Raw genomic sequence first — 26249 nt, 5'->3', positions numbered from 1 at the left:
TGAGTACTCTAGTGTTTTGATTGTATTGTCAAATCCTTTGTCCAGACACATTTCCTTGCCTGCCCTTGTGTAGTATCCCTTTCTTTAACAACAGAAACACATAGACACTCCTTCTTGGCTACATGAAAAATGTCTGGGACTCCCACATCAAAAGCATGTTTGATCTTTGGGTACATTTTGTCTTTCCCTTTCTGGAGGCTGCTTAATAGTGCACACTTCATCTAGTTCCAACTTTTCAAATTTAATTTCCTTAACATATTTGACAGTCTCTTCAATGCTGCAAGCTATGTTGACTGCAACTTCCAGGGTGGGGTCTTTGGCTAGTAGTAGCTCTTGAATTTTTATGTTATTAGTGCATCGCTGTCATGATGCCTGCCCCCGGAAGACCAGACCAGGCCCAGCAGCCCCGGAAGCAGGCATCATGCCACTTGGAGCATGCCCAAAAGCCCCAGTTAGGGGCTGTTTGGGTGCAGTCCTGGCGCCATGGGCGTCAGGCTAATTATTGATAACTTACCTGAAGCAGACCATGCTGCATACTCACCTGAGGCAGACCATGCTGCATGAAGACTCAAGCCAAATGAGGCTTAGGAGGGACTATTTTACTGAAGGGACTATTTTGTTACTTGGGTAGGGCTGTGGAAGAATACTTACCTGGATCTTCTTCCAAGGCTATTTTACCACGCCCGGACAGCCACACGTGCTTCGCGTTATTCTGCTTGCTGCAGCGTAACACTCACCGTGTTTTCAGCAGCTCCAGTCTTCAGCCACGCCCGCTTCAGTCCTGGGACTCCTGAAACAAGAAGAAAAGAAGGATAAAGATTAGAACAGGAGTTTTAACTTTAATCCTTACCTGAATCCTGATCCATTTCGCCACGGAGCTGAAAGACAGAAGTCTTTGAAGCATCGCTTCGCATTCCTACGGCACCGCGCTGAACTCACCTGCTTGGCGGTACTTCAGCATTCCATCACGCTCTCTCCATCTCGCGGCCGCCCTCCGACACCTAAGGAGACAAAGACAGCAAGGTGAGCAAGGGGACTCTCTAAGGCTATACAAGCTACCCCCAAGGACTTACCTGATTTACCACGGGGGGTACTCACCTCATCTCGGGTCGGCGCAGTCAACTCTGCTTCATCGCCGTACCCCGGCCCCTAAGGGGAAAACCACAATAGACTCACCTGAATCTTACCAATTGCCATTTGGAAATCTTCGAGTGGATTAATCGGCAACCTGCAAGGAATCGGACAGAGTGAAGATCAGACATTTGAACTCTTATGAACAATTGGACTTTAGAGTCAATACTGGAACTCACCAATTCCTCTACACCAGTGAAGTAACTGGTCATCAACGCGCCCCTGCGGTCGACGCAGGATGGAGAGCTCATCCTTCCAAACCATCAGGTGAGACTAAGGAGGGGACTGTGGGAAGACAACGGGAGTGGGGAAGGTGGGTTGACAATTCCACGGGTGGTTAATTCCTCTTCTCCTTTGCAGAAGAATATTCCTGCGAGCCAGACAAACTAGGCTGAGCGGGCCAGTCCAGTCAGTCATCTCGGCGCTACATGTCACGCTGGTGGAAACAACAGCGGCCCAGTTCCGGTCGACTCCCCCGTGGGAACCAGGTGAGCGTAACAATCGCAGTAGTTCATCTCTGATCAACGAGTCTGATTTTCCCAAATATACGTGTGTGACTAAGGGTTCTAAGTGTTGCTACGTAATTCTACACAGGTTCAGTTAGGGCCCTTTGGTCCTTTGAATCTGAGGCATTCAAATACTGTATTAAACCATGGTCCAGAATGGCTCTCCAGACTCATGACTGTTCTTACATAGTAATCCATATTCCTGCTCCATCCACAACCATCTCTTGTACACCATAAAAATAGAACACCCTTCAGGCCCCAGATTGATTATGAGGTCGGATGGTATCCTTTCTGGAAGCAGAAAACTTTTCACCACCACTAGGTAGGTATCAAATAATCATTTACATTTCTTCCACAGTATTGATGGTGTGCCTGGTTCTACTAAAAATGTTGGTGGAGGGGCCATGCTTGCAGCAGCCATGATTGTGCTCACTATGGTTTTATTTGTATCCTTAAAATTATGGGAAAATATGCCTTGATATTTGTTTTAAACAATTTCTATACATTTTTAACAACAATCAAACAAAACATAAACCAAACTTTGCAGCACGTGTTATACAATTCACATAGCTCGTGTCCTATTTGGCCATGGCTGCAAACTACCCCATTCCCACCCCCCTTCCCTTGAGCCTTTTGCGTTCCGCGGTCTGCCATATCCTCTAGAGATGTTCTCCCTTCCTCGTCTTGGGAGGTGTCATCCCCACTCGAACCTGCATGGGTGGGTCCCGATAATGAAGTCACTAGGTGCCTCCAGCCTATCAATGTGTCTGCCTCTTCTTCCCCCTCTCTATTGGCTGCCTCGGTCCAGACTGCCGTTTCAGTTTCAGCCCATTTCTTAAGATCGTTCCACCAGACCTCAATCTTTGGTCTCCTGCATGATTTCCAGATGTAAGCTAGGTCTTTAAATTTACCCACATGCTTTAGCTTGCGTGATCTAGGGAACCCTCCTATCATGCATGCCCACACCGACCCCACCACTAGCGTGATGCCTTTTTCTGCTAGGCGGTGGGCCACTTCTTTCCAAAATTTGCCAATTTCTGGGCACGCCCAGAACATATGCGTCATCCCAGCATTCTCTTCACCGCATTTGGGCATATTTGTATTCCGGCGTTCTTAAATCGGGCTATGCTCTGGGGGGTCATATACGGTCTGTGTGTTACATACAGCTGGATTTGTTGCACCCTCGCGTTCCTGGACACCTTTTTGTGGTACCTTTGAGCCCTTCCCCACTGCTCGTCATTCATGTTTTTGCCCACCACCTCTTCCTCGTCTTAACTGGGTCACTTCCTTTCCTACTCTAGTCTTTAATAGTTCATAGATCCGGGAGACCTCATGCCCTCCCTCTGCGATGTTGTATATAGTTTCTATGACTGTATCTGGTTGGTCTTCCAGCTCTATTTCAGACCACGTTTCTTTCATCCGTCGCACCAGTCTGGTGTATGTGATGTATTGCCCTAGGTGTAGGCCTGTTCCCTCTACTAGTGCGTTAAATTGCAGTATTTTCCCATCCTCCCATATATCTCCCAGTATTGCAATGCCCACCGATTCCCAGTGTTTGCGTATCGTCTTTCTCAACTGCGCATCACCCCTGGGCAGCGCCACTAGTGGTGCCTGCGGAGAGCATGGGGCCGGGCTTTCCATGGCCTAGCAAACCTTTTGCCACATTTGCCATCCTAATTCCAGCATTTTTGAGCACCCCTTAATTCTATTTTGGGCAGACATATCCATTCGTTTAGGAAAAATGGGGCACATTCTGACCGCAACAGTCTGGACTCAGCTGTTGCATCTTCCGATAGCCACCTGGCCACATATTGTAGCTGGCTGGCCAAGTGGTAGATTTCGAAGTTGGGGAGTTTTATACCACCTTTATCATATGTATTCTGTAGTTTCCACAGGGCTACCCTGTTCCTGGTGTTGTGCCAGATGAAGCCTATGCAAATCCCCTGGTGTCTAACAGAGAACCGTTTAGGTATCCAATATGGTATATTCCCGAAAAAGTGTATCAGCCTCGGTAATACTACCATTTTCAACAAAGCCGCCCTTCCCATCATAACCAGTGGGATCTTACCCCAGAATTTCATGCTGTTCTCAATGTTTGCTACTGCCTTTTCTGCATTACATATATGTTCATGCTCAACCCCATGATAGATGTCTATCTCCAGGTATCTAAAGGTTTTGGTCTCCCAGGGTATTTGTGGAATGGGTAGGTTCTCCCGCGGAATTCCTTTGTATCTCCCCAGGGGGAATATGCACGACTTTTTAGGGTTGACTGCAATACCTGAGAGCGACGCAAGTCGCTCCATAACTTCTAGGATGTACTGTACGTTTTCTTCTGGGTATCTCAAGTACAGCAACATATCATCTGCATACAATGATATCAGATGTGGGCCTTCCTTGGTGAAGATTCCTACCTCTCCGTATTGTTGTCTTAGGTATACAGCTAGTGGTTCTAGTGCAAGAATATAAAGCATCGGGGACCAGGGGCACCCCTGTCTTGTACCTCTCGCAAGTTTCCACCTGTCCGAGATGACAGCTCCCGTCTTATTTATTTATTTATTCAGTTTTGTAGAGCACACGTCAGCCCGGGGGCATCGTGGCGCTTGTTACAGACAATGGCCCTCATTACAAGTCAGGCGTTAAGGGGTTAACGGCGCTGTCGGCGCCGTTAACCCTTAACGCCTGATTCACACTTTAACGCCTGCTTTTTGCAGGTGTTAAAGTCCAAGGCACTAAGCGACCTTGGTGCTAATTACGGCACCGTAATTTACGGTGCCGTAATTAGCGCCTTCCCCATCCCCATTATGCCCTATGGGGCAAAAATGGGAATGGGGAAGGGCAAATGGTGAATGGGGAATTACCGCCCCACTCACCTTGGAATGGGGCGGTAATTCCGCCATCCACCATGGCGGAATCCGGCATGGACCATGGTGCTAATGGCACCATGGTCCACCGCCGGACTTGTAATGAGGGCCAATATCTTAGTTACATAGGATACAATATTTACAAACAAGTACAATATTTACAGTAGACATGTACACATTAGCAGTGCACTATATTTACATGGATTCCTGAGACTTTCCTATTATTTTGCAAGGAATGAGGTTTTCAGTTTCCTGCGAAAAATAGGGAGTGAGTTTTTTACACTCTAATGTCTGCAGGAAGAGCGTTCCAGGTCTTGGCTGCAATGTAGGGGAAACTTAGACCTCCGGCTTTGACTTTTTTGATGCATGGGATGCAGAGTAGGTTGGAGTATTGCGTCCTGGTGGGACGGGAGGAGGCTGGTTTGAAGATGGTTTCTGATAGATAGGACGGGGCGGAGAGAGAGAGGCATTTGTGAGTGAGGATGAGGATTTTGAGAGTGATCCGCTCTTTGACCGGGAGCCATTGGGCTGAGTGCCTGGCATGGGTGATATGCTCTCTTCTTGGGATACTAAGAGCGGCCCGGAGAGCATTGTTCTGCGTGACTTGTAGTCTGTTTAGGTTTTTGGCTGATGTGCCTGCTAGGAGTGCATTGCAGTAGTCCAGTTTGGCTCCAATGGTTGCTCTAGCTATAGTGAGGCAGTTGTGTTTAGAGAGGTAAGGCTTGATGGCGTTTATGAGTTTGGTGGTGTGCGCAGATGAGGAAGTGATTGCGCTGACTTGTCTAGTCATAGATAGTGAGGAGTCAAGGTATACTCCCAGTGTCTTTACGGCTGTGGATACGGGGATGATGGAGTTGTCAATGGAGAAGTTAGCGTACAGTTTGTCAAGTTTGTCTAGGGTGCTATGTTGACCTAATATCATGATTTCAGTCTTGTCTCCATTGAGGCAGAGGCCATTAACTGCCATCCATGCCTTGATGATGGAGTAGATTGTGTGGAGCGCCTTGGTGTCTTTGTTGTATGATCCTGAAAGGGGTAGGAGTACTTGTGTGTCGCCCGCGTAGTTTGTGTATGTGATGCCGTATGAGTTGAGTTTGTCAAAGAGGGGCTTGATGAACAAGTTGTAGAGTCTGGGTGCAGTGCATGATCCCCGAGGGACCCCGCAGTGGATTGTTGTGGAAGTGGCGTTGGCGATGTCCGAGAATACTTTCATGGCTCTTCCCTCTAGGAAGGAGGTGATCCAGAGAGCTGATTCTTCAGAGAAGTTGGCTGAGTGTGTGAGATGTGAGGTGAGAGTCTTGTGATCAACCAGATCGAAAGCGGCTGAGAGATCCAGAAGGAGCAGGAGAGCAGGCTTGCCTTTGTCCATGATTTGGGTGATCTGACTCTTCAGATCCACCAGGGCTGTTTCTGTGCCATGTCCTTTCCGGAAGCCCGATTGCCTCGTCCCGAGGATGGAGTGGGTTCCCAGAAAGTGTTAGATTTGGCAATGTGCGGCTTTGTCTAGTAATTTCAGGAGGAATGGCACCGTGGTTATTGGTCTGTAGTTGTTTGGTTGTAAGGGGTCGAGAGTAGGTTTTTTTCGGGGAGGCCGGACCCAGGCCTCTTTGAGGTGAGCTGGGATGATGCCTGTTTTAAAGGATGCATTGATGAATGCTGTAAAGAGTGTCCCAAAGCAGTCTGAGCAGTCTTTGACGAGTTTTGGTGGGCACATATCGCCTTTACAGGGTGAGGGTTTGAGATTTTTTAGTAGATTGATAACTTCTGATTCAGTGACGTCTCTGAAGGAGAAGTCAGGTATGGTGGGCTTGGACGAGTTGGGTAGGGCGTTGGTATGTTTAGTTCCTGTCTGTTGAGGGAGTGCTTTGCAGTGGTCTCTGATTTTCTTTTGGAGAAGGTCAATTTTGTGTATCATGGCAGCTTGAATGCTGGTACACCAGGCTTCATCTTTGATTATTTCGTCCGGTGTATTGGGGGGGAGATGAGCTCATTAAAAATGGCGAATATCTCTTTAGAGTGTGATTTGGCATTAGAGATTCGTGTGTTGAAAGCGTTGGCTTTGGCATCGGTGATAGCTGTCTTATATTTGTGGGAGATTAAATTTAATTTGTTTTTGGTACTAGTGCAGGGGTCAGATTGCCAGTTTTTTAGTGCTGCTCTTTTGTGGGATCGCATTGACTGCAGTTCTTCAGTGAACCAGGAGTTGGTGTGTAGAGATTTTTTCTCTTTTTTCCATTCAAGTGGTGCTATTTCATTGATAGCTTTGGTGATGACATCTTTGTAGATGTCTGCTAGGATATTGGGGTCATTAGCGAATGGGGGAGCTAACTCGGGGGTATTGAGGTATGGGTGCAAGTTATCCTCTGAGTGTTTTTGAGCTTCTGATTTGTGCAGCGCTAGCAGGGGTCAGAGTTTTGTGGTTTTTGGTGATAGGAATAGAGAACTCGATGCAGTTGTGGTCAGTCCAGGGCAGTGAGGACTTGGAGGTGATAGTGGAGAGGCAGTTATGGTCTGCAATCCAGTCAAGAATGCAGCCTTTGGCATGAGTAGGACTTTCTACTTTTTGGGTGAAGCCCGGGTCATTAAGTTCCTTGGAGAGAATGTCTTAACTCTGGCCAATGGTGAGCTGTACAATAGCTTTACCCATTTCATATAGTCGGGCCCTATTCCATATTCCTGCAAGGCTGCAATCAGCCACCGCCATCTGATTGAGTTGAAGGCCTTCACTGCGTCTAAGGAAACAATTGCAACTTCCTTCTCCCCACCCTCTGTCTGTTCCACGACCCGGTGAAGTCTCCTAAGGTTATCAGATATGCTTCTATGCGGGACATATCACATCTGATCAGGATGTATAAGTCTGCTTAAGACCTGTCTCAATCTCCCCGCCAACACAGCTGTAAGAATCTTGCTATCCTGGTTCAGCATGGACAGCGGTCTGTACGATCCGCGGTCTGTGCTTGGTTTATGGGTTTGAGGATCAGGATGATTATCGCCTCTTGCAGGGACTCTGGCAGTGTTCCTGTTTCAATAGCCTCATTCAGCATTACCAACAACGAGGGCCGCACCTCTGTCTTATATGTTTTATAAAACTCGCTAGGGAGTCCATTCGCCCCCGGGGCCTTGCAATTAGGTAGTGCCTCGATCGCTGCCTTGAATTCCTCCAGTGTGATTGGGGAGTCTAAGTTCTCTCTCTCTTCAGCGCTCAATTTGGGCAGGCCAATGTCCTTTAGTTTTTCTACTATCTCGTCCATTCTCAGCCCTCTGTATCTTCATACATTTGTTTGTAAAACTCAAGGAACCCTTCATTCACTCCCTCATGGGTATGAAGTATCTGTCCTTTCTCCCCATGTATTACTCTGATCATCTGTCTCGGTGTCTCGCTTTTATATAACCATGCAAGCAGCCTCCTCGGTTTGTCCCCGCCAGCATGCTGTCTCTCCATGTATTTCTTATAATTTAAGTTACTTATTCGCTCCCAGTGCTCCTCGCATACTTGCCGTAATTTAATTATAGTATCTGCCCTTTCCGGGGTGTCATCCCCTCTGCACATGACTGCCTCAAGTTCCTCTTCTGCAGCCCCTGCAATATGCCTCCTTGCAGCCCTCTGGGTTTTGCTATCACTGATCCCCTTACCACCACTTTAAATGCCTCTCATAGAGTGCCAGCCAATTTCACTGGCTCGGGGGAGGGGTTGGTGTTGCCATGTTAAGATCAGCGGTGAATGGTCTGAGAGGACTCTCGCTTAGTTTGCACTACCTCTTCTATTATTTCCATGGAGACAAACAGATAGTCCAGCCTTGTGTATAATTTTTGTGGGGCTGAGTAGTGGGAGTACTGGTTATCATGTTGGTGGTGTAGCCTCCGCATATCTTCTAGTTTGAAGTCTCTTAATAGAGTCTTAATAGAGTCTTCAAGGTTCTGGCCGCCGGGGTGGGTTCATCTAATTTCCCATCTGACCGGTCTACCTTGGGATCCAGCGTGCAGTTGAAGTCACCTCTCCATATAACTGCTCCTCCTAGATAGGGGCATAATATTACTATATACAGTCTTAAAGTAGGCCACATTATCTTGGTTCGGGGCGTATGTGTTAATGATGCATATTTCTCTGTTTTCTATCAGGTCCCGCATCGCTTTCATCCTCCCATCCGGTGTAGTAGTTGAAAGGGGACGTGCAGTGCCACCCAGGTAACTACCCCTCTGGCGTATACCGAATATGTTGCCCCCAAGGTGGTTCCCTTCCATTTCTTACTTATCATTGCTAATTTCTCCCTAGTGAGATTAGTTTCTTGTAATAGGGCGATGTCTATTTCTGTCGTTTCATCAATAGCAGTAACATCAGCATCAACTTCTTGGATCTTACCATTAGACCTAGGAATAATACTTTGGAATGCACTATGTTTAAAAAGGAAACTGACCGTAATACAGTGCTCCATTATAAAAGTAATCATCCGCGCAATCTGAGAAACAATCTCCCCTATGGCCAGTTTCTCAGAGTACGCAGAAACTGTACCAACACAGAGGAGTTCAAAATAAATGCAGCAGCCTTGGAAACCAAACTGAAAGCTCGAGGCTACCCTAAAAAACTCCTCAGAGACACCCAGAAGAGAGCGAGATTTACACCGAGAGAAGTGCTCCTCACACCCAAAATCCAGGACAGACAGCAAGACATTATGGCATGTGTCACCACTTTCGGCCCTAGCACAACTAAACTTAGAGGAGCAATCAGAAAATTCTGGCCACTTATACAACTGAGCCTACCTCAGGAACCGCTGCCAAGAATGGCACTCAAAAGATCTAAGAACTTAAGAGACATGCTCACGCATGCTAGAATGACCAAAACAAACACCAGATCCACCCTATGGAACCTGCGAGAGATCAATGGGCATCACCCATGTGGGAACTGCACAGTATGTAAACAGACAAGGAAAATGAATTCCTTTATGATTGGCAACAAGGAATGGAAACTCAAGCATTTTTCCAATTGTAAGACCCGCAATGTTATTTACATCATAGAATGCCCCTGCAAATTACGCTATGTGGGACAGACTTCTAGACAAGTGCATAAAAGAATTGGGGAACACCGCTCGAGAATACGTTGTAAGACTGTGACGGCCCCCCTGGTATCACATTTCCTTGAATTGCAACATGGCCCAGACAGCTTTATATGGTGGGTTGCGGATAAAGTATACAATACCAGCAACATCACCAACTCTCTCAATTTTAAAGAAAGCTGGTGGATATACAAACTTCAATCTACTACCTCAGGACTTAATGAAATAGAACCTCATCACTATTTGTAGTACCTGCTTTTGCCACCCTCAGGGTCCTGTGGGCATCTTTCAGGGCTCCGCCCGCACCTGCCTCGCCATTTCCGACAATTTCGCAAAGGCCGCCGAGTCCACGGCCCTTGCGCCCCTGCTTGTGCCCGTGGCCATTGGTCGCCCGACCTGCCTCCACTACAGTTCGCAGGGAGCACACACAAAGAGTAAACACCAGCCTTGGTCCGCTAGTCCCTGTGCGTAACGCTCCATTGCAGGGACACTACTCCCCACACGCATGCGCGGGGGCCCAGCAGCTGGCTACAACTGAGCATGCGTAGCCCTGCTCGGCGTACACAGCTTCACTCTGTGCCTCTTCGAGCCCACGATCGAACGCGAAGGTCGGAGCTCGTACATGACAGGTATGTGAGGTTCTGTCTTGCCTTCCTCTGCAATAGCAAGGTGGATAGCGCTCCCCTTACCATTTACAGCAAGCCTGACTTCCCCCCTAAAGGCTGCAGTTCTGCAGTTCTTCTGTGACGTTACAGACTTGAGCTGATTTTGTACTCCTTCCCACAGATTCGCTCTGTTCCAGTCCACTGCATTTCTCCAGTTACCCCAGCCGGCCATTTTGGTCCTTCATTATTTGGACTGCCTTGGTGCCGGGATCATCTTTTTCTACTCCAGGTAATTACGCTGGAACAGCCCTCTACCACACCCTGCCTTTCTGCCCCCAGTCTTTGCTCAGGGGCCCTCACACACATGAGCCTTACTTTCCTCTGCACTTGTTTTCCAGCTCCACCTATCAAGTAGCAAACACCATTTTCCACTAGAGTTATTCACCAGGATTCAATTTTTAGCCAGTTGGCTATTACCCAGGACTTCGTCCTGAGCAAGGTTAGTACCTGACCACCAATATGAGTCTACCAGAGCTCCCCTGTTTTTTCAGTGTGTCCTTTTGCATGTATTTTATTAACTTTATACATGTAATCTGCTTATATACCATGCCCTGCCAATACATAAGGTGTTTTAACTACAGTACCCCTTCCTCTTTCACAGGGGGTCTCCATACCTTGGCTCCATGAAGAAGGCTGTGATCTAATGTCTAGCCGAAACGTCCAGGGACCCCTCCCCCCTTCGGGGTCGACAGGTCCCCACTTTCCAATTGTCTTTGATTTATGTCAGTGACGTCGATCCATTTTGGTCACCCTCTAGCCTGGCTTCTGTTAGACCTATCCAAGGTTCTGTGATAGAGCAATTAAGTGTTCTGCTAGTCCCATTGTATTGAGGGACAAGTGCCATTTTACCTTTCATTCTTCTAAGGTGTTTAATAAGAAGAACTTGGAATGTACTAAATATGTTTTTTTAAAAAATCTGAGTGCATATGAATGGCACCTGTTGATACATTTATGCATCAATCTGTTTATGCTTTGTTGAAGTGTATAACATTATCTCTGTACGATTTATGTGTCCATGCAATTTCTATATATGTAGAAGTGTACATTTAACTGAGGAGAGTAAAATAAAAAACACTCCCAGTTTCATATTAACCAAGTTTATGTGGTATATATATCTTTTCTCCTTGGTGCTTTTTCATCTTTCCCCTGGATATGTATAAATAATAGATATAACAGGAGAACAGATACACATCTAAATTTATTTGCATCCGAACTAATTGCAATTAGCTCTGACTGCTTGAGTCAGGACAACCCCCCTTGTGTGTTCCAATCGGGGCTCTAGCAGCTCACGGGTATGCTCAGCTGTTTTCGTAGTGACTGATCTCGTAACAGAATGAATCTCGTCGTAGACCCACACATGCGCGGTCCGCAGCTAGTGTGACTATTGTTTTAGTATCCTTACGTATTTTAATATGATCAGCCCACGATCTGTATGCCTGCTGTCTCTCCTTCATTTTCAGTGTTAGTTATGCTTGCACTGCGGGACGATCTCCGCCTCTCCTGTGTCTGCTCGTGTTTCTTCTCTTACTGTGTTAGATACAGTTACACACCTTGTTGTGAGAGCTGTTCTTACGAGGATGTTTGTTCTCTCATAGGAAAGATTGTCGCTGATGTCAGTTTCGTTTTAGCCTGGTATTGCAATACACACTTTACGCCTGGATCGTGCACACTATCCCGCAAGCTTAGAGCTACCCCAGGCTGCTTTATGAGGCTGCCAGCCCCCAAATCTTTTCCATATATTAAATCTGTTCTTTCACACTGTATCTGTGTTCCGGTGCACTCATATGCAGCACTTTAGTCTCTGTCTGATACTACGGCACTCGCCTGCCCAAATCATCCGTCCGCACTGTTTCCAAAGTGGTTGCCGTTCTGGATCAGTCCGCCCAGCCTTTACTTGTTCTATGCTCCATCTGCTCTTGCTCCTTCCCAGTTAGGGCTTGTTTACGCTGAGCACAGCGTGACTCCTCTTACTGCAATACAGCTGTCCACCAGCGATTCCTTTGTTTCCCTGCTGCCGCCATCTTGCGCATTTTGACCAGCAGATGTTCCAATTAACTGCGGTCCATAATTCATTTCCCTTACTGCGATTTTCACCAGAGTCACAATCGTAGCATTCACTGTAGCTTCATGTTACTGCAGTTTCCTTTTCCAGCCTCAGCCATGTATAAATCACAGGATCAAAACCGGACCACGTCTTATTCTGTGGCTATGTAGCCACGCCCCCTGCCTTGATACCTCTCACTGTATGTGTATGTTTGATACTGCCTACTGATTCTGAGGTTCGTGCACACTTGTTCTCCTTTACAGCCTATGGGCGGCTGTTTGTTAAACTGACTATAATTGTCTTGTTTATTTCAATATGGCTGCTCGCATGTTCTTGTGAGATTAACAGCTCTCACTTTGTCGTTTCTTGTTATGGCTTGCTTGGCCTTGCGAGAACAGTCGTCGCCCAACTCCTGCCTCACCTTTGTGATAGCCGCCCTGGATCACTCACAGGTCTGACCGCTTGTCCACACAAAGTGTTTGTCTCGGTCAGTCCCGTGAAGGAGCTGCCCCATGGCTCCCATCCACGGCCTTTCACTCGTCACCAAGGTGGTGGATGCGTTACAGGAAAGGACGCCACACCGAGGTAAGTGGCAGCCTTATTTATTTCTGGCACCTTATGCACAGGACCCGCTTATCGCTGCTCCCTCTCAACCATCCCCTCGAACCCCCCTGCATCTTAACCTTCTACCTTCTACATTTTACACACTGCTTCATTGTCAGGATCCTCTGAGCCTAAATCTCTGGGGCATTAATCCCCTATTCAGAATCTTTAGTGTATGAATCCAGGACTGAAAAGGAAGCTATAATGCATTTTTATTTCTTTTTATTTGTATGTGGTTTATTCAAACCTTTACAAAATTCATCACAATTTTAAAATAACATAGCTAGAATGCAATTGGTGAAAACAGAATTACATGAAGAGAGAACATTGAATATAAAAAGTAACAGGATTTGGTAATGTTTGCCCCTAATAAGGTAAAGGCTTGGCCCCTTGTGTCTTGCCTCCACTGTTACCAGTTGGAGGTTTGTTTATAACACATTCCTGGGAACCTGACCTCTCAACCTAGGTGTCTTGTGCAGAACAGATGGAACCTAGCAATTTGAGCTGAATTGCCCCGTTTGGGGCAGGCCGACACCTGATGTACATATGGTCTTTCACCTTCTGTAATGACATGACAGGCCAATAAAATACTGCAAGGAGGGTTGCATAGGCCAATGCCAGAGGTTATGCTTTAGTCAAAATATAGGTATGGCCAGAGGTGGGTCCAAAGCTTGCTGTGCCTAGAGAACCAGGCTACGACTCACTGAAGACTCCTAATGAGACTGAAACATACCTGTTGTTGCTTTTGGTCTCGCGTAGAAGGGATGTGACCTAGCAGCTTGGGCTGGAAGTCCTGCTATGGGATGGGAGCAACAGTAATAACTATTTAACAGAGGTTATCATAATTTTAAAATCTTCCAGTTACCAACCTTCTGTTTTATAAAGGCATCTCTGCATTTCATACACAAGCCTCTAGCGAATGAAGCATTACACTTTTTAAAAACACTTGTTCACAACTGGGAACATAACTGAATCGTTCAATGTACATGCATTTTGTGTTTTAATAGTCTATTACCATATGTCCTTCGGCATGCTGCTCTTAAGTCTGGGTTTGCAATCTGTGATAGGAGCCACCCAAAACAGTAGAGAGACACTTGTGAGTTTTCCCACAATCGAGAGAAACAATTCCCTACAGACAATGTTTTCCAACGGGTGGTGGAATGCAATTCTTTTATTTCATTTTTGGTATTGCAATTGCCTTCCAGCCATTTTAAATCACTTAACAGTTCAGGTTGAATATTCAGTTAATGCTGAACAATGGGCAGGCGATCTTCATTGATCTGATCTTAACTGGGGTTGTAGTGCATTTGTTCGCATCTTTCAGCAGTTTACACCCACCCGCCTCTTCTTGTTGCGAGGGCGGGGTGAATGTCGTGATGGAACTAGGGCAGTTGTAGAAATCCTCCTTGATTCATGCATGTACTAACCTCTTTCTTGAAAGAAGGTAGATTAGATTGGTTCTACAGATGCAGCCCTAAAAACGAAAAGGTTTCACCCTTGCTTCTTGTAGTTGACATCAGATTGTGTGGCTAGCTTGGTACTGCTTGACCGTAGTGTTGGGTTGGCGCTTAATTAGGATCCATTTCCACAGGTAGTATGTAGCTGTGCCTGCATCGACTTTGTAAGTTGTACAAATGACTATGACGTTTGTCATATGCTAACCTGGAGCCAGTGGGACTAAATCAGAGCCAGGATAACATAGTGTCATTTCTATAGATCCAGTTCGGCTGTCTGGGTTTGAATCCTCTGGAGAATCAGGATCCCATTCCTCAGTACCTCTACACAGATTGTTTCGCACTAATCTAGAAAGAACGTACCAAGTGCCTGATTATCTTGATTAATCGTTTTTTTTTTGGAAAGCAGGAAAAATAGTGTCTCTGTAGCATTAGTTGATAATTGGTGTTCTTGGGGAGGGCTGTGAAATGTTTGGAGAGCAATAGCTCCGAGTTGGAGCAGGCCCCAGATGTTTCCACTTAAGGACTGAGCCAGAAGAAGGGCCCAGTTCCTTCAGCAAAGGGATGGTACTTCAATGGGTGCATCTATTCAGCAAGATCGCAATTGTACACCGGTTCAAACAAAGGAGGATGTCTTTCAACCAATGGAAGATACATCTGAGGTTTTGTGCCATCTTAATCAGTTAGTCTGGATTGTTCATGGTTTAAGATAAACCTGTGTGTCATCAGCATACAGCTGCAAATGCAGCAAGATACTCTCTGCCAAGTACTACTTTACTCATCTAACATTGGCCTACACATATTCTGGTTCCTGTAGTTCATTTGTAATCCCTTAAGGAGGGTTGCACAGGGCAATGCCAGAGGTTATGTGTTAATCAAACCGGTTCTCATAGGGTGACATTTGTGAGAAAAAGTATGGTATTTAGACACAAGAAGGATATGGCTGAAAAAGAGGTCAGAATGTTCTGAAAATACGCTGATAGTCACGAAGAAAACCTCGGGAGAAAAGTGCGTTATTTATTTTAAGCACATTACACAGCTGCATAATATTTGGTATTACTCAGTGGAGCACACATTTTTCGTTTGGAAAAACGATGTTTTAGTAAAGTATCCATAGTAGAGTCAGCAGACCATTATTGTCCTTTATGAAACCAGGGACTGTCATGAGAAGCATCTTTTTTATCCTTTGATGAAAGCAATATCAATGATAATGAAAGAGGTGGAGCATTTCATTTGATAGCACACTAGTCCTGCATTTGTTGGACTGAATGTCCCCAACTGCCATTCCTATGTGAGGCCTTTGGGTATTTTAGGCTTTCTCTGCCTTGCTTATCTGACATTTTCCCCAATAAGACCTCATCTGAGGCCTCATTATGGCATACTTCCTGGATTGCGCAATCAACGTTCCGCACGTAACCAGAGTCGAACGTGGTAGAAGAAGCAGACGTAAGTTGGAAGTAGGAAGGTGTGGCTCATGGAGGGGGAAACAGACTAGGGACCAGAGGGGCCAGGGGCTGAGGGGTTGGGGGACATGCAGAGTGGGGGTGTCCGGTGGTGTCGCCCAGATAATAATGCAGGGGAACCAGGGAGTAAGGCAGGGAGAGGGGGCTGGTGCTTACATAGGTGTCCCCTCGAGAATGTATGGTGGGGAGGTGTGCCAGAGGAGGAGAAATCTATTTTGGGACTCGCATTGCAGAAAGAACAGTACTGAATTGTTGTTTGGAAATGGTTAGTTTCGAAAAGAGCACATACAATTCATTAGAAGCACAAGTACCAATTGTGGGTACTTTGGTATTATGCCGCTTATTACATACTACTATCAATATAGTCCACTAACAGAATGCAATGCTCCAAATGCTTATGGCTTCTTTCAAGCTCCTATTTGTAATCTGGTAGGAATCCCTGTCTGCACTAGTCAAGCTATTCATAAAGTGCAATCTCTATCTATTTCCGGGGAGTAGATTCAATAAATTAACATTGAGATAGAGAAGGGATAATGACAGGTCTAGCTACTAAAAGGTGGCCTAATGATCCATCAACATTGTATAAAAACTATTTTATTGTATAACAATAACCAACTTAAAACAAACAAGTATATTTGTCACACATTTCAGTTCATTAACTGGTAAGGTGCAACCATTTGTATTGGTAAAATAGAAATTAAACAGACACTTGAGTTGTCATATTTTTTCCATTTTTTGGGGGTTAAATTCCAAATGTTCTAATTGTTCGATTGTGTCTGTAGTGTCTTTTATGTAGGATTTCATGACTTTGACATATCTTTTTTATCTCTGAACAAGAAGCTGAGCACCTGGTGAACACTAAACTAGCCATAACAACGTTCTACTGTCTCCCCAAAATACACAAAACCCTTGTAAAACCACCATGGAAACCTATAGTGTCGGGGATCAACTCAGTGCTTGAGCCACTGTCAAAATTAGCAGATCACTATCTAAAAGGATATGTCAAAGAGTAAGGACATCGACATAGGCACCAATAGAAAATGGCAACAGAAGAACTTCTCAAACTGTAACACGGATCATGCCATCTACCTCACTAGATGCCCGTGTGGTCTACCACATGTGGGGAAAACGAACAGGAAAATAAAAACACGGATTATTGAACATCGTAGCTGTTTGCGCAATAAGTTAGAGAAAGCGCCATCGGTGAAACATTTTATCATGAAAAATCATGGCCACAGAGAATTCACATGGACTGTACTTCAAGTCTTGAAGGGTGATAATTCAACCCAACTGGAAGACAGATTACTCAAAAGGTAACAGGAAATGATATACACCATGAAAAGTGACACTAGTTAACTCAATGAATCCATTAAATGGCACAAAATTAAAAGATAAAACGTCCTTAAAAAGGTACCATTAATGCAGGAAGCATTAATACAACTCCATTAAAGAACAGGACTGCACTATGGTTCCGAATGCTACATGGGCCTGTGTCCTACCGCGACAAGCGTTTAGGTCTACAATTACACCGGGACTACCTCCTTACACCATACTTCAAAGAATGCATCATGACTAGCCCTGCACTCCGAATCGTTCATCAGTCCGTGATTCAAGCCCCCGATTCCTGCTTAGGGTACCGTTTGAGCCTCATTGCAGTGATACTTTGATAAATACATGATGGGCCATGCTCAACTTTGACAGGTTGGGGAGCTGACTCAGTTCAACATCGATCCCAATTGATTCCAGTTACAAAACAAGCCATTTCAAGATGGCACACAGCGTTTCCAACAGTACACTTCCATCGACAACGGACTCACAGCTAGAACGCTACTGCATCACCTATGCAACCAGGCGGCCAGCGTCTAGAATTATAGGCAAAAGAAGACCATCACACAATACCAGCAAACGAATGAGAAACGTATTGCGGAGGCCAGTTGATCTTGACAGCCGTCACAACTGTAACTCCCATACCAGTGATGGACTTCAGCTAACCAAGGTAATGAACAAGCCCGGAATGCGGCAACACCGCCCCTAGCTTTCACATGAAACTTACAACAACGCCAATCGATTCACTGCGACCACACTTACCTTACAGAGCTTTACCTGTAGAACGGCATTTTGACAGAGAGATCACGCTGCAGAGACACTAGTGGGTGAACTGTAACAACAGGACACTTAAACGCCCTACAGTGAGAACAAGGTAACAAATAGACAGTAACATTGTTTGCAGAAATATTATCATAATGCTGGACCAATGAAATCCATCCACGAGGTGAGCCACCCCACTAAAACCTATCTAATGTTTTTACAAACAGGGACCGTACGTATAGAACTATGGGACTGATGCCCTACAGTAGCATCACAAGACTGCATACAACAAAATTCGGGGGGGAAGCAACCTAGACTCCCGAGTTCTACATCCACAGAGCAGGTGGGTATCTTGCTCCGCAAAAGTGGAATGCACATGTAAGTGACTCTCCGCCCACGGCACGGTAGAGTACGATAGCACTAGATAAGCGACTGAAAGGCATATTTTTATGCTTTTCTTGCAACAGGCACTACAGGACCACGGCACTGTCCTGACACAACAACACCATAAGTTGTACACCCCCACAAGAGCCAGCCAAGATAACTAACCATGGACACAGATTCAGTGTTAATTAATAGAACCAAAATAGAATGCAAGTCACATTAGCTTACTCTATTTCTTGTTTTATATTGACAGGCCAAGCAGATTAACAGAAAGATGCCAGCCAGGCACCGATGATAGGAAGCACACTTGTTAAATTCTCCTGAAGAATGTTCTATATTCAGTATAACAGAACAGACACATGCTGAGATTGTGAGCTATGGATTAATACATAGGTGTAAATACTAACAGAGTATATAATATACTAACAGAGTATATAATAAGAATTTGACAATTGTGTTTGCAGATATTGTGTTTGATACACACACTTTTATTTGAAAACTCTGTGTCTGTTTATTTCCTATTTTACCAATACAATGGTTGCACCTTACCAGTTAATGAAAGGAAATGTGACAAATGTACTTGTTTGTTTTAAGTTAGTTATTGATATACAATAAAATAGTTGTTATAATATGTTGTAGGCCACCTTTAAGTAGCTAGACCTGTCATTATCCTTTCTCTATCTCAATGTTAAATTATTCTTTTAAGCTACAGCCCTAAATACCATTCTTTTGTTTTTTCGCTTTTTCCGGGGTGGGGGTGTTGGGGTCGGGAGGTGAGAGGGTGCGGTTTCCCTCTGAACTGCCCATACTGCACCCACCAAACTTCCTCGCCTCCTCCTCTTTCGAGCACAATGCATGGAAGGCAAGATTGTGGGCAGTATCCTTTGGAAGACTACAGCAACCTTAGTGTTAGGACAGATTTTCTGAAGTCCAACTAAGGGCATAGTAAAACCATTCAACTGAGGCAGTACAAGACTCCACTCTTAGTATAAGGCTGTACCACCTGTGTTCATGGTAGCGCAGACAGAGCAGCCAGGCTTATTTTAGGAGGGAGAGAGAGCTGTAGGATCAGTACAGATTAAATTGTAATACAAATGGTCCAAAGAAACACTGAAACACTATGTATGTAAAAATAAAGGATTTATTTAAATACAGGTAGGCCCAGATAAAGCTAGGGTTAAATAAGTACTAACACATTGTATGAAATCACAATTATAAAAACACAACACTATGCTTGAAGGTACACAGACCAAAGTACAAACCTTATTTGGAATACCTAACAGTAGTTCTAGGGATGTCAAAACCTTTTCATACACATTCAGTATAAGTCACACCTATTCTTGGTGGTAGAAACCAATGGTTACTTTCACAATTACATTCAGTAATGCAATGGCAGTAGACCCTACCTGTTGTACAGTGACTCTCAGTACAAATCACATAATCAGTCTACTGGACAATATACTTTTTGTGAATAGTGGAACACTCATTCCAGGCACAGTAAAAACCTATAACTACTTTTGTGATAACACACAGTTATACTAGGCGAGTAAAGCCTAAGGATTCGATCTTCAATTACAAGTGCTTTTGAAGTCAGTGAAACACAGATAGAGATAAGCGGTAACTCTTGTAACTTATTTTGGATGGCACACAGCTAACATTTTTAATCTCACAAGGAGTCCAGGTTAGATATTTCCCAACTATACAAATGACTGATGTAGGACTTATAAGGGACAGTTAGAACCACAGACTCTGGGTTGAGAGTGGCCCCAGAATCCTCGTGAGTGGCCCTGTTGGCAACCCACAAGTCAGCAGCCTTTGTTAGCTTCTTGGGTTCAATCTCTTTTGAGTCAGCCAACTGTTGTCTCAGCTCAGGAGAGCATGCATCAAAATTAGATTCCAACAAAAACAGATTTCTCATTCCTTCAAAGGTAGTTACTCTGTAACCCTTTACCCATCCATCTAGGTTTTTCAAATATTCACACACCAAGGTGGCCGAAGGGGTACCACCAGTCTTTTTGTGGGTCCTAAACTTCTTAAGGTACTGGGAAGGAGTTTTCCCACATATGGCTATCAAAGCCAGCTTCACATTCTCATACTCCAATCTTTCAAGTTCCCCCATCTCCATTACAGCATCAGTTCCAACTTGGGGGAGCCTAGACAAAAGCCAAGGAATCAACTGATTCACTGTGAGACCCTGAATCCCATGTTTGTATTCAAAAGCACCCAACCAATCCAAAGTATCAAGTTTCACATCATACATACTCACTGCTTCTTTGGGCACGCAAGGCCTCTTGTGACTGGAAGACCTAGAGGACTCTGGGAGGGAAACATTTTCAAGAGGCAATCCTTTCATTTCAAGAGCATGTTGCATTTCCAATTCCCTGAGTTTGATGTCCTGATGTTTGGCTTCAGCTTGAGCTTGCAACCTTTTCAATTCCAAATCAAGTCTCATTTTCTCAAGAGACACATATTCTGGACTCAGTGTGATGGACCTTGTGGGGTCCCAGTAGATATAGGTTGAGGCAAAAGGGCCTGCTGAGGCAAAGAGGGGCTCCTAAACTGGACTCCTCTCCCTCATCTGAATCTTCTAAGACAGAGTTAGACTCTGAATTATCATCCTCATTATCAATGTCCACATTTTCTGGATTAGTAGGAGTTATAGGCCCGCTATCCAACCTTTGGTGATGTAACAACCTTGTAATTAATTCATTGTTCTTTCCTTTAACAGGGCGATTCCTGATTTTACACATTTCTTTCAGTTGATATACTGTTAGAATGAGCAGGGCTTCCTGCTTGAATGTATCCATTCTAGGCATGTTACAATTGCTATTCTAGTGGAGCTTAGCCTTGTGAGGGTTTTTAGTTGAACAAATGTAAAGCAAACACTCAATGTAACAACTCTATAATAGAACTCGCTGCTGCCACCAGTGTTAGGCAAAATTGTGTGCAGTATCCTTTGCAAGACTATAGCAACCATGGGCTCCTGGCAATAGGAACCCAACCTTTGGAATAAGTCTGTGCTACACAGGTTGGCAGTGTGGCTGAGAAGCCAGGCTTATCTCAAGAGGGGTCAATGTGAGTAGCAGGGTTGTAACACAGAGTTTCACAGTGACAGCTATTCAAATAAACACACTCAAGGTTTTTTGATTAAACAATTATTAATTTATTTAACAGTCAATTATATAAGCCTTCTTCAGAAGGGAGCAAAACATGTAATACTTAAAAGTACACTTCAAAACAAACTGTTTCTCTAAATCAGATGATACCCATTGGGGATGGCACACAGACACTTCCTACAACCTCAGGTGACTTAAATAGCTAGGACACTGTGGACATTGATTTATCACTCGAACATTTAGAGCAATACTGAGTTTAGTGTAAAGGATTATATATAGGAATAAAACAAAGGTTAACAAATAATTCATAAACTGGTAAGTACGTTTAAAACCCTCCAATGCAAAGGGAATTAACCCTTTCCTGGGGGAAAGGCAAAATCACAAAGTCAGAGGTAGAAGAGTCTCTCAGGGAGCCAGGACAGTCAATGTTAGTTGAGCAAAATCTAGGGGAGCTGAGGATCTTCTTTGCAGGTGGGCAAAAGTCTTGCACAATGTTTTTAGAAAGGTTTGTAGAAATAAGATTAATTTGAAGGGCCACAAGCTGGAAGGATTGTGAGGGGCAAAGCTGCAAGCAACTCTGCAATGGCAACCAAGACAAGTCTCAACTGAGAACAAGCAAGGCTACACAACAAGAGGTAAGTCCTCTTAGGTTTACAGTACCTTTGGTTAGTAGAAATGGTTCCAGCTGGCTTCTGTTCCTGTACAGCTCTGCAGATCCTGTTCCGTCCTGGGCCTCAGTCATGGAGACAACAGGGAGGACGTCTGGGGACTCCTGCACTGCAGTGGGAAGGTCGCCAGCAGCAATGGGCAAACTTCAATTCAGTGACAATTTGCGGTTTTAGCTCCTCGCATCTATAGCAAATAGCAACAACGCAGTTGTCGGATACCACTTCAGACTTTCCTCGTATCTGGGGTCCAGCACTCTGCTGTGGTGGCTCAGGCTTGAACAGTCCTGCTTCAGGGAAGTCCGGAGGATCTTTCTGGCACTCGAGTCTGACTTAAAAGCAATACACTCGACGGGCGTTCTTCTCCCTGGCACTTCGGTACCAGCAGCAGCACTTCTGTACCCATGCAGCCCCCACCCCTTTGTTTTGTTCTTCCTGCACTTATCAGATCTACCCAGCCTGCTGCCTTAAACCCAGCACTGCCACTTGCTGGCTGCACTCCCTCTGTTGTTGACTTTTTATTTATTAATTTATTTATTATTATTTATGTTTTTTTTCCTCCTTGCACCGCACTCTCCTTTTGTTCCCCCTTCCATGCACTTCTCCCTCTCCCCCTCTACCATGCACTTGCGCGTTCTCAATGTCACTGTGTAAGATCGTTGTTTTTGTTTCTCCTCTGTTCCCCTTCCCTTGCCTTGTCGCGCTCTGAAACACTTGTGTATGAGCGTGATAGAAATAAAATATCAATATCAATAGCAGTGGAAGTACAGCCAGCTCTGAGAGGATGTCCAGACGAGTTCACTTTGGGGTTGATTGGTCCCACCAACCCAAGGGGAGAAGTCGTCCTTGCAGGGCTTCTCTAGTCTCAATCAATTTGGAGCTTCAGCACAGCAGCAGGGATTCACTGGGCAAACCAACGGTCCAGGAGTTGCAGAAGGCATCTCTTCCAAGTTCTTCTTCGGATTCCTTCATCCAGTGGTCGACTCTGCCTTCCAAGCCAAAAAGCCTCACCCTTTATGCAGGTTTCTCCCATTCATTCCAGCCTAGCTGTCAATCACACAGCAGGGTGGCAGTCCTCCAAGGACAGCCAGCCAGCCAGCCAGCCAATCACCTTTGGGTGCATTCCTGTAACCAAGGGGATTAAGCATAGGGCGTTTTGGGCACTTCCCTCACTTACTGCCCCTGCCAGACATACTGGAGCCAGAGACAGGCTTCACTTGTGAATCCTGCCAAAGACAAAATGAACAAAGGGACCAAACCTGCGGTAAAGACACACAATGGTAGCAAAAAGTAAACCACTGCCACCAGCCATTAACTGTAGAAAGGGTAACATAAAAATGTTACTTGAGAAGCTAGACAAAGGGGATACTAAGTAACCCGTCCAGCACCCTACTGTAAAATAGTGTGTGCTGGGTCTAGAAAGTTACAATATGTAAGTAAAGTCAATTTCACTTCACTGCTCTTGGAAAAAGTAGTTTCACCAAGAGAAGGTATTTAAACCTTTGTGCCACTGCACTGAAGGTGCTGTGTGTCACAATGTAAAGATGATGCCTATGGAGTTTGTCAGACTCCAAAGTCAAAAGAAACACAGAGTCCAAATCACAGGAAAATACACGAGAGAGTGGAAAAAAGGTCTCTTTTGCCAGGCTAGAAATTAAACGTCCTAAAGTCTAGCAAAAGAGCTGAGGGTCTCTAAGGTATAAGGGAATTAGCACATTTTGTTGAGAATTCTCCCCAACAATGCACTAGCTCCTCATCTAGTGTTTCCCCTCCCTGCCTTACCTTTTAATATGGTAACATTCAGCCATTCCGAAACGTGCCGATTTCTCCCGTTATTTTCGATGACAGACTGTATTCTCATTGAGTAACTACAGATCCTGCGATACTCCCAGGGTTTCCTATGATAAAACCTGCATTTGAAAACCTTGGTTGACCTTGGACCTTGTTGTTAACCCTACCTGACTGGGTAAAGATCGCCTGAGAATACTACTCTCGAAGACCTGAACCTTTCTGTATGAGAGTTACTCTGTATCCAGCATCAACAGTCTTGGTACTTTTAAGTGTTTGTTTTGTTTCCATGCTGCTTAGTACTTCGATGTGTTTAACAATTTATAAGTGCATCACATGGTGCTTGTGTTATTAATATTATTATTGTTGCTTATGTCTGCCTCTGTTCAGGTGGTTAAACTACATGAACAAGGTTCCCAATCCATAACAGGTGCTATTGTATTGGCTGAGCAAATTCTGCAGTCCTTGCTTTATTTTCAACACTGGCCATTTGATCCGGTCGCCATCAGTAATTATGAAAATGTAGTACCCATGATTCTGGCTAGATACTGAGTAGCAGCCAGGGTGAAAGAAGTAAAACCACTTGAAGCTTCCTAATTTTCAGGATGAGCAAACAAATCAGCCGCTGACATACAGATGACGTGGGAAGGGGTATTCAGAAGAGGTGGTGGGCATGCCTTCTTATTCCTGAGGCTAGATTGTGTTCTGCACTCTGACAGTGTAGGTGTGGTGAATCTCTAGACAAGATACCCCCAGATAACATTCTGCCCCACCCCTCAAACCAAGCGAGTGGCAAACAATTGCTACTGATAACCCATATCATAGCTTACTTGCCACTAAGTTATTACTGTGCTGCTTTGGCCTCCATCCTCTGCAGCACCTGCTTCCCTACCCTTCTCAAACTCTGTGTTAGTGCCTTACATTGGCCCTGTTTGTTTTCTTCCTTCATTGCCTCCATAACACCATGCTGTGCAGAGCTGTCATCTTATGTGTTTTTGTGCCCTTTTGTTCCCGCCATGTGGGACCACCTCTGCATCCTTTGCTCACACACATTAAATCAGTCAGATCATTTTCATTCGATTTATAATTACAATTGTTCTTTTATAACGCCTTAATACCCATGAGTGGTTTCCAAGCATGGGATTGGGATTCGAACCTGTGTTGCGCGGCCGGAGTTTTCTTTCCAAGACAAGCGTTGCCGCTTGAGCTATCCATCCTCCCCTGATATAGTATGCTTCTGTTCAAAGTGGCAGAGAGGTCCGTGCTTTTCACCCCTTACTCATGATGGCTGCCTTTAATTCAGTGCCACATGTTCAGTGTGCGATAGCTGAAAAGCTTAGTGGTGCTCTCACCCCATGGAACATCATGTTTATTTCATTTACTGTGAAGTGGCACCCAAGGGGCTGAGATAACCAATTGGGAGCCAGCCGAGTCAAAGGTCGAGTTAACAAAAATGCATTTGTTCCTGTATACAGCAATGTGAGTGAGGAAGACTTGTACTTGAAGGGGCCAGGCCTCAGTGGTGGGGCTGGGCCGAGATCAGCAGAGGCGGCACTGCAAGAAGTTACTGAACATCGACCTTCTCGTCCAGCTTTTGCACTCTATGCTTGGCAGAGGTAAGGAGATCGCAGCAGAGATCCCACGCCTCAATGGAGCAGGTGGTAATTTAACCTCAAAGAGGAGCAGAATTATAATGGAAGGACTGAGGCAGGAGAGGCTGACTCAGTGGAGAAACTTTGCTGAAAATGTTGGGGGGGGACATGACCTCTGAAGAAAAGGTGCCCCATTCAAATGAATGGGGCACAATAGTGTGCCATGAAAGTTATGAGGGACAAACACCCCCGTTCCCCTCTAAAATTACGCCCATGGGCTGACTACAATCTTATTCCTAGGCGAACCATAACCTACAGTATACTCATCCTTAGGCCCGAACAAAAAAGAAAAAAATGGAAACACAAGTTAATGGTTTTAGTTTTTCCTTGTCCTGCCCTTCTTTGGTGCCAGCTGGACCAGAAGACAAGGAGGGCTCAAACATAGTCCTGCCAACCCCCTGCTCGTCCTTGATGCCACAAACGGTAGATGCAGAAGAGGTGGGAAGAGTGCATGTGGCACTGTCACTGAAGTACCTTTTATTGGATCAACAGAGACGTGCTGAGGTGAAACTGGATGCAGCCAGTGCGGCCATTGAATATTCAATTCTTTATCCGCTCGGACCTAAATCCAATCCAATCCTGCCAAATTCATCTTTTCAAAAGTAAGATGATGGTCCACTTAGCCATTATCCATATCAGCAAGATCCACACTCCCTTGGAAGAATCCCAGCACTTGGAAAGCCAGGGGGTTTAGATGCTCAGATTACTTACCAGTAATCTTCATTACTACTAGTACTACTTTTCCTTGTCACAGTACTCACCTATGAGGCCCTACTAC

General features: G+C 45.0%; 1 protein-coding gene and 1 long non-coding RNA gene across 8 annotated transcripts in view; one reads left to right on the top strand and one right to left on the bottom strand.

Moving 5' to 3' along the window:
- The window catches only part of RNF32 (ring finger protein 32), a 567839-nt gene that overhangs the window by 199028 nt on the left and 342562 nt on the right, over positions 1-26249 (bottom strand). The window lies entirely within an intron of this gene.
- The window catches only part of LOC138569725 (uncharacterized), a 329355-nt gene continuing 315560 nt past the window's right edge, over positions 12455-26249 (top strand). Inside the window, exon 1 of the long non-coding RNA XR_011303313.1 lies at positions 12455-12843. This is a non-coding gene — a long non-coding RNA (uncharacterized lncRNA). The remainder of the gene's footprint in view (positions 12844-26249) is intronic.

The sequence above is a fragment of the Ambystoma mexicanum genome, chromosome 2q, assembly GCF_040938575.1.
Source record: "Ambystoma mexicanum isolate Mex_15411 chromosome 2q, UKY_AmexF1_1, whole genome shotgun sequence".
NCBI classification, from domain to species: domain Eukaryota; kingdom Metazoa; phylum Chordata; class Amphibia; order Caudata; family Ambystomatidae; genus Ambystoma; species Ambystoma mexicanum.
The sequence above is the reverse complement of the archived record's forward strand: the minus strand, read 5'-3'. Positions and strand labels throughout refer to the sequence as shown.